At 44.3% G+C, this 15601-nt stretch overlaps 1 long non-coding RNA gene across 2 annotated transcripts; it reads right to left on the minus strand.

The window, feature by feature from the left end:
- Positions 1-253: 253 nt before the first annotated feature.
- Positions 254-5574, minus strand: LOC142576456 (uncharacterized). Of its 2 annotated transcripts, none has more exons than XR_012826850.1 (3): positions 5180-5574; positions 4310-4423; positions 254-1955 (listed from the first exon to the last, which is right to left on the minus strand). It is a non-coding gene; the product is annotated as an uncharacterized LOC142576456 (long non-coding RNA). The 2 variants fall into 2 exon arrangements; XR_012826851.1 differs by having other exon boundaries at positions 4297-4423.
- Between the last annotated feature and the right edge of the window lie 10027 nt (positions 5575-15601).

Genomic DNA, 15601 nt, shown 5'->3' on the forward strand with positions numbered 1-15601 from the left:
TAGAGATGCTAAAGGCAAATTTCTATAGAATATTTCTATCGAGTTGCTTTAGAGACGCTAAAGACAAAATTCTATAGAATATTTCTATGCAGTTGCTTTCGAGTACCTACAAGCAAATGCCTATAAAAGCTAGGCCGATATGTGTAAAGAACTTGCAATTTACCAAAGTTCTACTGTAGGCAATAAGGACTACAGTAAATGCAGTGGCAAAATAATTGGTGCTACAACCACAAAGTATTCAGTTTGAAATGTTTATTGCACTTCTGCACTTCAGACTAGATACATACACGCTTCAGACTAGAACTTGCAACACACAAACTGTAGCTGCCAACATGCTTCTCAGGTCAAGCTGGTGGTGCAAACACGCGAAACATGAGGTAAAAGAATCAGTCGCAGACTTGATTACAGTTGACACCTGGCAATAACAGGCTTGACTAGGACAAGAAACCATACCATTAAAACTGCAAAAGGAGTGCCTGTTCCAGCAGTGCACATTGAACGGTTGGATACTAAAGCCAGAAAATAGACTGATATGAATGTGCACTGCAGTGTTGTGTCAGCCTGACGAAACGACACAGCATTTTAGTTTGTTTAAGTGCAAAAATAACACTGGCAGTCGCTGCGAAAATGTGGCAAATAATGGCTTTCACAGATAAGTACACCATATACCGAAACCACACAGCATATTAGTCTATGTTTATGTGTAAAATTAGCACTGGCAGGCCCTGCAAAAATGTGGCAAACAGTGGTTTTCATAGAGCAGTACAGCATATATCGTACAAAGTTTAAAAGCTTGTATTTCGTTGTAAGGGAAACAATTTTGAGATCAGAGCCAATATTCTAATTAGGGTGAGAAATACAAACCAGACCGACACACGCAATGACTAAAAAAGAGATTTAGCTCAGGAGCTCCTATGTAATGCACATAAACAGTAAAATAGTTTTTCTCGGCAACTATGGAATGAAATTTGATGAGGTTTGATACATTTAAAAATGTTTAAATCATAGTTTTACATTAAAACCATCAATATTTATTAAAATTTGCTGAAAATAGCAAAACTTGAAGGAAAAGGACTTAGTTTGCAACTGTAAAAAAATAAAGAAGAACTAGCACAAGTTCGTTAATTCTGTAAATTTTCCTACTCAAATACATCCAAAATACAGAAATACTTTTGAGACAACCACAGCACTAATTTGAAGTTTGTGGCATTTGAGAATTCAACTTGTTGCAGGAAGAACTATTTGGCAGGTTTAAGAAAAATAACACCACGAAGCTTACTAATCCCCGTCTCTGTGCCAGAAAGAGATATCACAGTTCTGCAGACTCCATCTGCTATGTCTAATGTCAACAAACTTTATATATGAATTTACAGCTTACATGAAATTGTTGCAATGTTTGAGAGTTTCGCACATCTACTCATAAATTAGTGATTGTATATTAGAGCAGCATACGGTATCTCTAATTTGCCAGATTAAATTATGGTATTAGGTCCAACAGAAATGTGATCTCATTTTTTAGTTATGAGTAAGATTTGTTAACCTTACTGCTCTGTTTCGTCAAAATTTGCAGTTTTCATGAATTCGTATCAAAAGCAGACTAGTTGTCTGAAAATGTTGTATCATGGTACTGTGCTACGTGAATTATGCTTTTTCAAATAACATGTTTACTTTGATGCAATGATCTTTCTTTATTTTATCTGATTCCTTGCTGAAAAACTGCACAGTATTCACGAGATATGAATAAATAAATATTAAGTGAATAAGTAAACAAATAAATATTGCAGTTTGTCTTATCATTCCACCACCAGCATGACCTGTATGGAGCTTTGGCTACTGCTCACATGTTGCAAGTTCATTCCTACATGATCACCTGCTATTTCATTTCCCAGGAAAGGAGCGAGGAAAGGCTAGTTTTTGGCCTCATTTGGTCCGTCCAGTAACGGCGACGCTGGAGCCTGGAAAATACAATTGAAATTAATTTTCAAAACGTGTAATGAACATTCAGCCATAATGTATTAGCAGGCACAAACATGCCACAAATATCTATATAGTTGTAGCATTATGCTAAGTTTCATTTCAGTATTACAGAAAAAAATTATAACAGAAAAGTGGCAGAACACCCCACCTCCCCACCACTCTGCCAAACAGCGGCAGTTCTTTTGAGAATCATTTTTGACAATATCTTTACTTTCCCAAGATACTGTGACATCAGCACTGGGCCAATGTGCCTGGCAGTAGAATATCATTGCTGATGACAAAAAGCATCTTCAAACGACAACAGCGTAGTCACACATTAATCTCATCTTGCAATGACAACACATTCCCCATTTATACGATAAGCAAGCAGGAACACCCATGAGCTAAGAGTCCTATACAGACGTCACACTGTGCATAGGAAACAAATTTTTTGAAAAGAACGGAATGACCTACTGGCTTCTATTGCTGAGCGGTAGACAAAATTAATATTCCATCCGCTGTTAGCCATAGTTGGTATGTACTATGCTTAATATGCCAATAATAAATTTCTCACATGGAGCTTGAGCAATCATGATGATGCATGTAAGTATCCATTGTATGGGGAACAATAATGTTTTAAGTTGTTTTCGCGAATTATGATGGATAACTGCCAATTAGTGGTATTTGGAACACAGTCGCAGTGTCACTGTCAGATACAATGGACACAGTATATTCGTGCTTTTTGAGTTATTGAAACAATTAGTTTCTAATCTAGTACAGGTGTGTACACTGATATGTATCCTAAACGCAATGATAAGACGTCCCAATTGCAATTGAAAAGTTAATTCAGTTTTAATTAAAAAGGGTCCTTCTTGCAACATGGCATGTGAAAAACAGAAAACAAAAATTATACTAATCATGTCTCTTTGAAAATTGATTGCATAACTGCTCTGTAGGTCAAGCAGAAAATTTAACAAGAAATAACGTGCCTAAAACTAGTTGCAACAAACAAATTTGTTCCTACGAAGGTTGCAGACAATTCAGTAAACAGATTGTGACCCAGTCTTTTTATGTGGCATTCCTCAGCGAATTTGTTGGTCAATTGGTTGCCGCAGCTGAACAAAACTGATGAACAGTCTAAATCTGGCGTGCAGCCCCAGTCCCATCGGTGCATGGTCAAGTGGGACAAGCATACTGATCCGGGGAGTGAATTATGGTGCTGTCTTAGGCACGTGTTGAGGCACCGGCCAATCTGCTGCATGTACATTTGACCAAATATACACATGATCACAAGAATAGACTACACTACCTCTGACAGACACAAGACAAATTTAGTGGTATCTAAGCAAGCCTTTCTTGTCGGGGTGCCTATATGCACAGCAGTGTGCAAGAGAATTGAGAAAGGCAAGCAGGCAAGGGAGGCTTGCTCGGTGAAAGATACCACCAAAATTGGCGTGTGTGTCACAGGCAGCGTACTGTATCCCTTTCACATATGGTCAAGTGTACATAGGGCAAACTGGCCGGTATCGTATGTGTATAAGAGACCACCATATTTCATTCAAAAGACCAGTATGGTCATCCAACTTGGCCGTACATTTCCACAACGGGGCTTCATGTTGGATTACAATCGTTCATCTGTTTTCACCCACTGTAAAAATTGACAAGTGAAATCGATGAGGCATACCACATATATAGTAAGACATGTGGGTGAGCCGCCATTTTTAATGCAACAAACAAAAAAGGCATCCTGTGTAGGTCACAAGGTATCCATATCAATCTGTGCCTATGTACTACTGAAGTAAATGCAGCATAGTAAATACTGACTATCATATTAATTTTTAAGAAATTAAAGCTCACCAAATGTGTATTTCACAGTGGCTGTTACTAAGGGAACAGAGAAGTAACTGTAAAGATATCAATGATAAACAAAGGTGTGCACACTACGTGCTTAGACCTGTGACATATTTAGTCCACTACACTTCGAATTCCTACATGCACAGAAAACTGCACGAGATTGTAGCACAAACAAAAAAAATTATGCAAATAAGGAGTACAGCATAGGAAATAGTTTTCAAAGAATAAAACCACAATAAAAAGTCATAAATACACTACGTACAAAGCAAAAATTATATTTAACTTGCAGGTAAGCAACTTATGCAAAAGAAATACTAAACATCAGGAAAGGTTAGGTATAGTTTTATACAGAACACTATGCACACAAATAGGTAGCAAGTTCAATAAGGTTGCATAAATATTTAGTCTCTTTAGTAAGCTGCAGTATGGAATGTGTTGACAAAATTCACCATGGATGACACCAAGCCCCCTTTTTGGAACACATACATTTCATACACACCTGACATGACCATCCAGATCACACGCCATGCTGCTGCAGCCATATATCCACAGGGTCTGCATTTCTGGGGGCTCCTCGATCTTGTAGTTTATGTTGTGGGTCACGGCCTCGCCACTACAAAATGAGGTCTATGTTAGCTTATAGCAGTGGCACAATAAAGCTGTGATATCGTGAAAACCTGCAATCAGCACCTAAAAGGGTCATGAAAACAATGTCTGCACTAATGTGGAAAGAGATCAAATGCTTGAAATTATCGAATGTCATGACAATAGGGACCTCTACATCAAATAAAGTTTTGGACGCGCCGCAGCAGCAGATTACAATCTAATCTTAATGTTTTTTCCATTACTTAGTATAGGCAACGTTCCCCTGTCATGTTTAGTTAAGTCAGTTATGTCAACACATCTTGTCTTGGAAATAAAGCTGTACTAGTAGCAAGCTGTGATTGGCTTACATTTTTTCCCTAGAACTGTTCGTTAGCCAAAAACCTCGTAAGCAGATTGTGCACAACGTCGAAGCATTTATAAGTGAGGAAACGTCATTGAAGAAAGAATCGATGAAGAGGTAGACGGGTCGTTACTATGCAACTTTAGCAGACAGGCGGGAGCTCACGCACAGCTGCACAAGGTGAACACGATTTCCGAAACTTTTCTCAGCGGAAGCAAACGCTTATCAGGATTATCAATTCCGCACTGTGGCAATAGAGTTGCGTACACAATTTTTACAACCAGCGCGTAGCAAGTATCAGCACAGGGTTCACTGTTGACGTGGTTGTTCCACTTGCTACGTTCGCAAGGCACTCTATACACACACGGGAAGCACACACAACACGGATGAACGCACGTGTAGTTGGCGAGCACGATTGCTTACCGTTTCAACAGTACGGCGAGGTCGAAAGGCGCTCTCCAAGTTTCCAGTGATGCGTCTGCGATGTTACTTGCAGCAAACAAGCCGCTGGGTAGTGGACGAGCTGAGGCACGCTAATAATACGCATTACTTCTTTGCGCCGTCCACCAAGCTTTCCACGACAACCAGCGGAGACAAAGGGAACGCACTCCACGGCATGAAAATCGTTGGTCCACATTTAGCTGGCGCGCCACGCATACGGCGTGCTTACAGCGAGACTCAAGCCATCTTCTGGCACTTTCGTGCTCGCGAACTACGTCTCATTTCATTACAGCAAACCTAATAACACACGATCAAACAAACACATCGATGCAGCTCGCACAACAACCGTTGAAGACGGAGCAATTACAACACGCCGTACCTTCGTATTCTACCTGTCGCGTTGAATACGAAAATACCGGCGCTGCCAGCGCCGTCTGTATAATAGTGCGGCTGTTGTGGCCTCCGTGATTCCTACAAGAATACACACTACAGCAGGTCTTGTGCCGTTTTGGGCCGAACTACATACACATGTTGCTAGACAAGAAGAAACATTGACATGCTCATATTGTGTGCTATAGTTTAGGGCAGAAATAAATTACATGCAGTATTCTTGCTTTTGAATCGCTTATGCCACATGTAGTCAGCAAAAAGCATGGCCTTCAAGATCCGGACAATTTACCCTGCGTAAGCTATTGCTGGGATGTGATTTTAAACGATTTCAACCTCGGTCACTGGCCTTAAAACCCTAACTGACTTTATGCGCGGCCGTTACCTGCACTACCAGCGCACTCACTTCGTTTCTCATTGAAGTAACTTCCTGCTGTCGTTTAAATGTAGCCCAGAAATTGTCCACACAACCTCGGAGGTACACATGTGCAGTGTGTGATGTTTCCGTGCGCTTGTGTCCGTCGCACAGCAACATAATTTATATCCGATGATTTTTAATTTCACCCGTGAGGCACAGGTTACGCTTATGTGTTCCCTATCTTCCTTTCGTGGCGATGTGCTTATCATGCGCGGATCGCGCTCATGTGGTCCGTGACTTTTCAAGATTCCTTGAAAAAAGAAATCGTTTCTGCAGCGTGCATTTGTCGCATTTGAGTGGTGTGTGCCAGAAATGTGCGGCGGCGTTCGATGTGTTTCCGCCCCAAGTGCTGCACTCACTGCATGCCAGCAAATAGATATGACGCGATTGCTAAGGCGCAGTTTTGCTTAGTGTTTCTTGGTATACATCTTTGTGATTTACCTGCATATGCGATATAAACCATAATGCGCGCTTCCGTTATATTTCTTTGGTTTTCCTAATTTCGATTAGTGTGATGTTTGCCTTCGTCAATGAGTGTCTTTTTAACGATGCTCTTACTTCATAGTAAAAAACCTCGGAAATGCCGATTGCAAGAAGCAGCGTCTTCCAGTGCCTTCCAGTGTGAAATCAGCGCGTTGTTATTTTTTTTTTTTATGCACTGGATCGCACTGGGTACGCTGGCGCTCGCTGGGACTCACTCGAGACCAGTGAGAACGCTGGATAAGGGCTGGGCAATGCTGGGTCACACTGGAAGAGACGGTCGCATTGGAAACTGCGCTGGTTGTGTTTGTGCCGCGCTGGCTCCAGTACGCAAGGACGAGCGCTACTGAATATTAAGTGCTTTATACAATTTCATCACTTCATACTTGTCTCTTGTCCTAAATAACGCTATATCTTAGGGTCATAGAACTATTTCGTGTCGCAGCATGGAATAAAGGTGCGTGATCTGCCTTGTTTATTCCTGCACATGTGACAATGAAAATCACTTTCGTTTTTTGCATTTTGCCTTTTGACAAGGCGGATAGCTAAATTCTTGAACGAAACCATGCAAACGCAGAGGACGCCGCTTTTTTAGTAGTTCGCACGTAACATATGATATGGAGTTATCGCCATTGTCGCAGTGTTGTGGAGTGGACATGAAATCCAGAAGTCGCTCAGACGCGCTCGAACAGACCCCGAGTTCGAAGCCTACCGCTGCTTGATATTATCGCACCGATAACAAGGCTGAGGCGATTCCTGCGCTTCCACTTTCCCTATTGTACTAAAAAGAGTTCTGAGGCTCAAATACACACATTTTAGCTTTCGCCAGCTACCCGCGCCGAGATCAGTCCCCACCGAAGCTTAGGCATAGCGTATCCGCCGAGTCCGTCTGCACGCTATCGGCGCGTCTGGGCTCAAGAATCAATGAGTCTAACAAGGATAAATTACTTTATATTTCAGATTTCGCATCGGTGCTTTTGAATAAACAATTTTTTCATGTCTACAGTGCCAGCACAAGAAGTGAGGAGCGCCGATGTGACGCGTCATAAACGCAGGTATATGTGCGGTCGCCGAAGGCTCCCAGCACTAGCCTGCGCTTCTCTGACGAATATATATGACTAGACAGACGTGTAGACTGAAAGACATCACTGAACTAAGAAAACATAGCATACCCCTCGCGTGAAGAACAAGAAACGGCTATCGAAATCGGCAGTAACAGCCCATTCATGCAGCGTCCCGGGTCGGTGGTTCATTTAGGACTTTTTTCGAAGTTAAAATACCAATCGCAAGTGAAAGTCGATGTTATGGCACTTCCGAGCACACTATTGAATACGGAAAGCAAATTTTTCTTTGTGGTACAGGCGTGAGTTTTAGTTGCTGGGCGATAGCGCATCTACCACGTCTGTGCAAGACTTCTCTCTGTGAAACTAAAAGTGCTTCTCGATTTTGGTATGCTAAATTATCCGCCTGTGTTCGTATGCTGGCGTGGCGTAGCGGTAGTGATTCGGGCTGGGGATCTGCAGGTGCGACGATCGAATCCTGGTCAGAGCACTTCTGCTTTTACATGTTCTTTTTTTCGTTTTTCATTGCACTAAAACGCTCTCTGTTGCTTTCTCTATTCAAAAAATACATACGGTGTCTAGGCACCGCGTATTTAACGAGCTAGAGCTGCATCCCCATGCATCCAGCGCGCGGCACTGGACCCATAATCCGGCGATGCACTGGAAACTGGGTACTGTTTATAGAGTGAAAATATAGAGCCGTTCTTAGACAGGCCGCACTTTAGCTTCTTTAATGTCCTATAAACGTTCCTTTATAGAACTCAGTACATATGCCATATGATGGCACATTTTTAGAACGGGAATGGAGAGCCAGTCTAGAGACAGGCCGCATTAGAAGTTCCGAAAACGTTCTATAAATTTTTCTATAGAATTTGGTGCATAAGATGTCAACACGACCTCTATAGAATTATTATGGTGGATGTAGAGCCATTCTATAGACAGGCCGCATTAGAAGTTCTGAAAAGGTTCTATAAACATTTTTTCTGTAGAATTTGGCACATAAGATGTTAATACGACCTCTATAGAACGTTTCTGAAAACGTTCAATAAAAACTTTTCTATAGAATTTGGTACATAAAATGTCAATACGACCTCTATAGAACATTTATGGAGGGTGAATGGAGAGTCGGTCTATAGACAAGCCGCATTAGAAGTGTTAAAAACTTTCTATAGACATTATTTTATAGAATATTGTACATATGATGACAATAAACCCTCTATAGACTGCTTATAGAGGGTGAATGGAGAGTCAGTCTATAGAAAAGCCGCATTAGAAGTGTTAAAAACTTTCTATAGACATTATTTTATAGAATTTAGTACATATGATATCAATACACTCTCTATAGCACATTTATAGAGAACGAATGGAGAGCCATTCTATAGACAGGTCGCGTTAGAAGTTTTAAAGACATTCTATAAAAATTACTTTATAGAATTCAGTACATAGGACGTCAATACACCCTCTATTGCACATCTATTGTGTGTGAAATGACTTGTTTCTATAGAAAGGTTTCTATAGACTTCTTATAGAGATTCTATGCAGACGACTCTATAGATCGCGAGTTCCTATAGAGTCCCTTTTGACTCCATAGGAACTCATTAGGAGTTCTAAAGGAACTCTAAATCCATTTTCATAAGGGATTAGACTGAGAAACTCCACCTGGGACGGTGTCCCCGATGCACAGAGTGGCCCACGTGTGAAGTACATCTCATCTACGAAGAGTGTAAAGCACTCGAGGCAAAAAAAAACTCCGTGCTCTTCCACTCTAGGAAGAAGGATGACCAGCGAAGCTGTGTATGTGGGCTTCTTCATAACGAACTCCACTTCCGCAGCGGGACGGCCCGGCATTGCACTACCTTCGGGACCGGCCACGCATGGGGAGTTTTCTTGCTTGCGACATGAAAATTTCCGTGCACGGTAGAAGTATACAGCTTCACTGTAAAACACTTCGAACGTCTGGAAATGCTACCTACGGTGTTCGGTCACCAGCCTTTAACAGCTTACCTAGCGTTAGTTGGAGTGCCCTAAATAATTTGCGCGACAAGCAAAAATAACGAGTTTGATGACCCTTTAGGCCACCATCTTGGAGATCATGTTACTGTACATTCAAACGATTGGAACGTTCTTGAAGCACTAAAAATGAAGTACTTAGAAAATATTGACAATGTGGAAACATTTCTGCATCAGGAACTCTGGAAGCAAAAGTTTGTAGATATTTGAACTCGAAGCTAATATGGCTAGCTCCAACACAGACCGATAGTTGCCTCGCTTCGTTTGCAAACTCAGGCACTACAATAATATAACTTATGATTTCACACCGCCTCACCTAAATAGACGGACAAAATGCATACGTCTTATGGCATAACATAGCACTCACAAAGCACAGCTACACGAATGTAAATTATATGGGAACCTAAAAAAAACAAGCAGAACCTTCAATATTCCACGAGCAAGTAGCTTCACGTTCAGGTGGCTCAAGAAACCGTACGCTGTGCCAAGAATCTTAGTCGGACAAGGGTGATGACCATCATGTGCAGTGCCTCGGGGAAGTGCCTAGAGCAGTACGACAATACATGCTTTTCTTTCTTTGCTCACGCCACATCAACTGATTGAGCTGGGCAGCGTCCGAGTGAACCAGTGCACAGTATGGTGTGGTGCGGTGTGGTGTGATGGGGTGTGCCGCAGAGCACATGCACTACGTCCATTTTAAGATTGGGGCGTGTATCGCCTCCAACCCGTCTGCTTGGCCGGTTCCACTTGATGATTACATTTACTCTCGATTACCGGAGAGCAAGTTTTTTCCTATGAATTCAAACTTGTACTGCGAAGCTGTTCCTCTGAGGGACCTGTATGAATGAGCTGTGGGCCAGTCAGGACGAACCAACAACTCCGTGCTGTATTAGACCAGCAGAGAGTAGGGGCTACATTGCGAGGCATGCAATGGCACGGAATGCTGTACAACATTGAGCGTGTGCTGGCGCGAATGCTCAAACACTTTTAAAGCGAAACTGAGCATACAGTAGCAGTCCGCTGCATTACACGCGTCATGGAAAAGTCGTTTTGGAGGTGGCGATGCGTTGTGTCGCTATATTGAGTAAATGCTAAATGCATTACCTTTGACAGTCATCGTGAGCTGGGTTCTGCCGAATTTTTTTTACAGCGACGCTGTATGTGGCTAGGTTTCCGTTTTTTCTGCGTGCGCAGAAGTTCGCGTGGACCAAGGAATCGATGCGCCTTACGTCGATCGACGCTCACTCGCGCGCCGATAACGTCACACTAAGTGCTGAAGACGCGTTTATAATCCGACATCACGTGTGCGCCTGTTTACGTTGACGTCAACATCACCTACCGGCGTTATCAGCAGTTGTGTTCTGGCCGTACCATGCGTAGGACGCGTACTGTGTGCACCGAGGAAGAGCGAGGCGTCCTCCAAGAGCGACGACGTGAGCAGAGCAGGAATGGGCGCGACGACGGCGGGATGCCGATAGCGCCGAGCGCGCGTTGGTCGACGGGTCTGGACCGTCGCGTAGCCGCCTCCCGTCCGGCGAAGAACAGCAGCGTGCTCGTGAAGATCGCCATCGCCTTCGCGAACAGAAACGAGAATGGGCACTCAGGCGGCGGAAGGAGACCACCGACTAGGAGCGAGCAGTCAACGCCAAGCGTACGCGCTATGCTCGTCGGGACCCCGAATACCGCGAGGATATGTTCGGCATACAGCGATACAAATGTCGCTGCACCAACTGCACGTCATCGGTCATGTGTAAACTTGGCCTTCACTAAAAAAATTTCCAGCCTCGTCGTTCAGCCCATGGCCGTTTACCGTAACGACAATAAAGCGATGATCACTATAGTAAGAAAATAAAATAAAACATGGTAGAATCCTGAAGACGCGTATATGTAAACTTATTCGATCGATATAATAACGCCCATATAGTAAATCAATAGACTCATCACTATACACAGGTTCGCTGGTCATCCACCTTCACAAAGTGAAATGGCACTGAATTTTTCATTTTAACGCGAGAACCATTCTTAGAGTATTTCACCATCTTTGCGTCTGTCTGTCTGTAGGTTGTATACCTATACTATGTAAAAAGAATGCCGGGGCAAATGGGAGTAACTGGACAGTTAGTCCTAAAAAGGGTGCTTTCGTCCCTCAAGGGACTAAGTGCAGGAGTGTGCGTGCCTTGTGGAAGTTTTGGAGCGTACGTGTATAGTCCCTGGTCGGGAAGAGAAGAACGGAAGGACGAACGGCTACAGTTACGCCTCATGCAATTGCTCCTCTTTTCCTTCTCTTCGTTGAGTTATGCGGCGAAAACGGTAGTGTCTTTAAATCGCGAAATATTGAAGTTCGTGCACAGTCTCGAACTGCATACGATGCAGCGGTTTGCCTCTTCGGGCGGAAGCCCGAAGATATCATGATTCAGCTCAAGCACCAAATTATCGATGGCGATAAAAGCTCCAGGCTAGACACCAGAGCCGTCTTGGGGCTAGACCTAGCCAAGGCCTTCGATAACGTCACGCATGAGGCCATACTGAACCAACTGCCACAACTCCAGGTTGGACATCGAACATATAACTACGTGAAGAATTTTCTTACAGATAGCACGGCCACCATTGCCATCGGAGGATTGCAGTCGAGAATTATTCACTTCGGCAGCAAAGGCACGCCGCTGGGATCGGTTCTATCCCCTTTTCTGTTTAACGTGGCCTTGCTCGGACTACCGCCTGCATTAGCTAGCATTCCCAACTTCAAGCGTCGCCTCTACGAAGACGATATCACTCTTTGGGTCACCGGGGGCAGCGGCGGGGACATCCAAGAGACGCGGCAGCAAGCCATCAATGAGGTCCTTGCATACGTAGAACCGCGCGGCCTGGTGTGCTCCCCACAGATATTGGAGATCCTTCTGTACAAGCCTAATTGGGGAGGTCTCCGTACAGACCCTCACCCGCCCGAGATAGAACTCCACGTGCACCAGCAATGCATACCTACCATACCTAGTATTCGTATCCTTGGCTTACGCATCCAGCAAAACGGCAGAAACACGAAAATAATCAAGCAATTAGATAAGCATGTACACCAAACCACTCGCTTCACTGCACGCATTGGAAATCGACATCACGGCATGAAAGAAAACAAGCTTATACGCCTGGTAACCACCTACACCCTGAGCAGGATCACCTATTTCGCCCCGTACCTTAGCCTCAATGCAACTGACAAGCTCAAACTTAATACCATGATCAAGAGGGCCTATAAACAAGCCCTACATCTTCCCATCTCCACCTCTAACGAGAAACTGGGCGACCTCGGCATTCACAACACCATAGACGAGTTATTGAAGCGCAGCGCATTAGCCACTGCGAACGACTCGGCAATTCCACTACGGGCAGGCACATTCTAAGCAAGCTAGGCATAACCTACACCACCCAATTCGGACCAAAAGTACCCATCCCTCCAAACGTTCGTGCTCAGCTAGTTATCCCGCCCATACCTCGCAAAATGCACCCTGAACACAATCCGGAGCGACGTGCAAAAAGAGCTAAACAACTATAAAAGCGCTACGACCAAGCCGCTGACGTAACCTACGTGGACGCAGTGGAATCAAAACGCCTTGGTGGTCGTCGCAGTCGCGGGTTCGCTGTGCCGCCTCGCCGCTGCCGTATCAATATTCACCGCGCAAACCGAAGTAGCAGAATAAACGGCCATCGACCAATGCACACTGCATCATCAGCGATTCAAAAACGGCCATTCGTAACTACACAAGAGGACTGACAGCGCCCCAAGCGCAGAAGACACTGTCTGGAACTCCTCCCTCAAGGCAACACCGCGTCCAGATCATCTGGGCCCCTGGGCGCTAGTGTCTGGCTGGAAACGAAGCCACCCACGATGCCGCCCGAACTCTCGCACACAGGGCGCATCATCCTTCTCCTGCGCCTTCCGATCCCAACCAGCCCTCTGCTCTGCATCGCGGTCACGCGTGGGACCGAATGGTCACGCCCAGAGAAATTTTCCTGCACTACTGCAGAGAGCGGTTACGCTACCTCCCCCCCCCCCCCGCACACAAAACACTGAATAAATCTCAATCCACCACTTGGCGACTCCGTCAGACACGAACTTTTCCTAACCCCGTGCTGTACAACCGCATTTACCTCGATGCATACTCCCCACTCTGCAAAGCGTGCGAGGCCCGCGCTTACCTCGATCATATTATCTGACAATGCCCCAAAGCCTCACCCACCAACACCTCCCGCACTAACACAGGCATCATAACTACGGCGGAGCAGTGGGAGACATTGCTGCTCAGCTTGGACCCAGAGGAGCAGCTCTGGGCCGTGCGGATGGCCGAAGACGCCGCGAGAAAGCAAGGACTGGCCGCCGTCTGAGGAAAGGGGGATTGGGGGTTTGTCTCCCGACCCCTGCCACCCCTGAGCCCGATCAAGGACATAATAAAGTTTTATCTCTCTTGCCTCTTCGGCAGAAAATTACATGAAATTTTAAACGTGGGATGTGAAGGTCCATGTACTTAGTGTGCATACCTTAGCTGAACGATGCACCTTGAACGCACCAGTCATTGATGAAGTGCCCGACGTCCTTGGTGAATAGCACCTAAATTACTTCCGTTCCAAGGATATTACAAACTTAAGCGAAGTCATCTGTAGCTCAAACGGGGTACGCTGAGCGAAAGAGAAGACGGCTTTCTCTGTCGTCTTGCGTTGCCCTTTGCGCTCGCTACACGTACATCAAGTTACGTGTCAGTTTAGTTGATTCCAAGAATAATCTGGCGGCTTCCTTTTGGCAGTCGCTTATGGTTGGAAGTACGCGCAAATTTAAGCTCTCATCCCATAGCATACACAAAATACGGAGTCTGAGCCTCTTCTGCATTGCCACACCTTCGTTCAGATTCTTAACCTGGCCTCAGTGTCCTGCCTCGTTAACCGACCTGTCATGGTGTACACTATGAGCGCTTATTTTAGTCTTTCTTTAAAGTCCGTTGGAGGAGGTTACAACATGGGATGTCGTCTTTGCAGCTAATCAAACAATGTTCAATTGTCTCTTAACACATCACAACTACGACAGCTAAATGAAGAGACAAAGATACAGTTTTCCTGTATCAATGTTTTTATGTGGTATGGTTTCGCTATGAATTTTATAAAAGAATGTTTTGCCGGAAGGGGATACAGAGATCTTACTAAGTCGCTTTTGTACGCCGTGGCCTCGCCATTCAAAGTATAGTTATCGTTACAATGCGGGACGGAAATAACATGGACAGTAAATATTTCTTTAAAGTTTTACGCAGCACGGAGCACAAGCACTCAGTGGAAATACGAGCTGTCTGGAAACAAACCGCCATGTGAACTTCTTGCATGGGCTCCCGAAAGCAAAAAACAAAAAAAGAATTTAAGATACAATTAAATCAGGTAAAGCATTAACATGTTCGACTTGCAAGAATGACCGAGTTATAGGATGTGATGTATCGCAAAAACAGAAGAAACGAGAAACTATGGGCCGCACATAAAGATATACTAAGCCCAACCCGCCCTCACTAACTGTAATAGATATATTGTCCCGCCTCATGGGGTCCAAAGCGGAAGACCATTTGAAGGTTGCGAAAATTCGGTGGAAGCGTTGGATGTAGATCCTGGCACAATGAATAACTTGCAATACGTGTTAATTGCAATATGACTTTAATAAACAGGCTTTTGTAGAGTATTACCATCAACTTCTTGGACGGAAATCAAGAGTGGATGAAGCATTTGAGTATGAATTCCTTGGACATATGCCGAAGTTAGAGCATGAAGCTACTGACTCACTTAAAGCGCCTGTTACGTTTCGACAGATAAATAGAGCGATCGGTGAACTCGGAATGGCCAAGACGCCTCACTCTAAAAACTAGGGAGAGTATCGCAGGACTAAAGGGGCCGATTTACTCAACAAGCTCTCAAAATGTCGAGTGTAATTAAATGCATTGTTCGCTCCGTCAGATAGGAGAGAGCGAAATGTTATTTTGACTCTGTCCTTCTGAGAGAGAGTAGAATGACCGTTCCACTCTTGCGGCA

Source organism: Dermacentor variabilis, chromosome 3 (assembly GCF_050947875.1).
Source record: "Dermacentor variabilis isolate Ectoservices chromosome 3, ASM5094787v1, whole genome shotgun sequence".
Classification (NCBI taxonomy): Eukaryota; Metazoa; Arthropoda; class Arachnida; order Ixodida; family Ixodidae; genus Dermacentor; species Dermacentor variabilis.